The following is a 1,732-nucleotide window of genomic DNA, read 5'->3' as shown; positions in this document are numbered from 1 at the left end:
GGGTGACGGCGGGGAAGCCGCGGCGGGGCCCGGGGGCTGCAGCTCTCTGGCTTCCCGACTCGCTTTGCAGACACTTGCCACCTTCAGAGGAGGCACAAATCCCCGCGGAGCTGAGCAAGGGGTACGGGGAGTGCAGCTGGGTGCAGCGAGCTGGGGCGGGGCTGTGACTAGGGGAGGGTGTGCGCAGTCCCGCAAAACCCGCACCCAAAACCAGCCCGAAACAACCCCAGAGCCCAGAGCAAAGCGCCGCGGAATCGCGCCGGCCCCGCCCAGGCCCGTCCCCCGGCTCGCGCCGGCCCCGCCCTCCGGCCCGCCCGACCCCGCCCTGCCCGCCCCCAAGAACGCCGCTGTCCCCGCTCCCCGCCTCGCTCCCCTTGTCCCGGAAGAACTCCCGGACGGGACGTGACCGCGGAGCTCCCACCCGCCCTTCCCCGGCCCCAGCAGCGCCTGCCGGGGCTGCGGCGGCGGCGGGAGCCGCGCTGAGGGAACGGGGGGCGGGGCCGCGCGGGGGGCGGGGCGGGGCTGAGCGGGCAGGGCGGGGCCGCAGGGACAGGCGGGCTGGGATTGGGCGGAGGCGCTCGAGTGCTGATTGGGCAGCGGCTGCCGGCCCGCGGTATGGACGGTCCGGCGGGACAGGCGGCAGGTGCGGCTGGTTGTGCGTGAGGGCTGAGGATGCGGCCCCGCTGCTGGCCGGGCTGCGGAGGTGAGAGCGCCTTGTCCGCTGTGTTTATGGACTAGGGGAGCTGGGGGGTGTTTAGGTGCGCGTTATGCTGGGCGGCGGGGGCCGGGTAAGCCCGTTACCTGCTGGATGACCGCAGTGGGAGCCGTGGCAGGGCTGCGGGGCTGGTGCTCTCTGTGTGTCTTGGGTTTTGCTTTGGAATCCCAAACCCTTTCCCCGTGCAGGGTATGAGGCAAAGACTGCTTTAACTTGGTTTTTTGGTGCTGCATTAATGCTTTTTGCTCGTTCTGTGTGAATTTGCAGCCTCGCTCGTGGTTTCCCCTGGTGCTGGCGGAGTGGAGGCGAGTTGTGCTTCCTGCTGGGAGAGAGAACGGCCTTGGGAAGCTGCTCCATGAACCACAGCTGTGCCGAGCCTGGGAGTCTGTCCAGGTAAGAGCAGGGCTTATACTCCCAGTGAGGAGCTGGGTTTTGCTGTTGGAAGATAGAATATGCACGTGCCTTTAAATGCAAGGACAGGCAGAAGCTGGGAGAGACGCTGAGCAGGTTTGGTGGCGCAACAGCAGTTTTAGAAGACCTTGACTGTGGGGAAAGTGTCCAGGAAAAATGATTCCTTTTTTGCAGGGAGGCAGTTTGCAAGGACAGAGGGGTTGCTGTGCTCTCTAGCAAAAATAGTCCCCTTGGGATGTACAGGGTGAGGAAATCTTGGCCACGTGTGGGCTGGAGAAAAGGTGTGTGGGTGCCTGTGTGTGACACCCGTGTGTGTGCAGGAAGGGGGTTCTGGTGCCATTGGAGCTGCCAGGGAGCCAAAAAGGGCACAGTTGTCTGAAAAAGGCAACAAGTCTCAGCCTCTGTTGACACCTGTACCAAAGGAGATGCAGATTTTCCCTTTCTCATCTGCAGACTTCACAAAGCTCCCCAGGAAAGGAAGCTTTAGATTCCTCCCCAGCTTTATGCTAAAGGTTTCCTTCCTCCTGTCTCAGCAACCTTTCTGCTGCACAAGGAACTCATACAACTGCGATTTTACTACAGCCGATTAACTTTGCCGATTAACTT

At 62.6% G+C, this 1,732-nt stretch overlaps 1 long non-coding RNA gene across 2 annotated transcripts; it reads left to right on the top strand.

Annotated features, from left to right (window-relative positions):
* The first annotated feature begins 883 nt into the window (after nucleotides 1–883).
* LOC113980651 lies at nucleotides 884–1,674 on the top strand. 2 transcript variants are annotated; one of them, XR_003538188.1, is made up of 3 exons: nucleotides 884–1,108; nucleotides 1,301–1,370; nucleotides 1,580–1,674. It is a non-coding gene; the product is annotated as an uncharacterized LOC113980651 (long non-coding RNA). The 2 variants fall into 2 exon arrangements; XR_003538187.1 differs by having other exon boundaries at nucleotides 1,301–1,407; nucleotides 1,580–1,673.
* Nucleotides 1,675–1,732: the final 58 nt, after the last annotated feature.

The sequence above is a fragment of the Neopelma chrysocephalum genome, unplaced genomic scaffold (genome assembly GCF_003984885.1).
Source record: "Neopelma chrysocephalum unplaced genomic scaffold, ASM398488v2 Primary Assembly neopelma1_94908, whole genome shotgun sequence".
Classification (NCBI taxonomy): Eukaryota; Metazoa; Chordata; class Aves; order Passeriformes; family Pipridae; genus Neopelma; species Neopelma chrysocephalum.
Note: the sequence above shows the minus strand (reverse complement) of the source record. Positions and strands in the feature narration are given on the sequence as shown.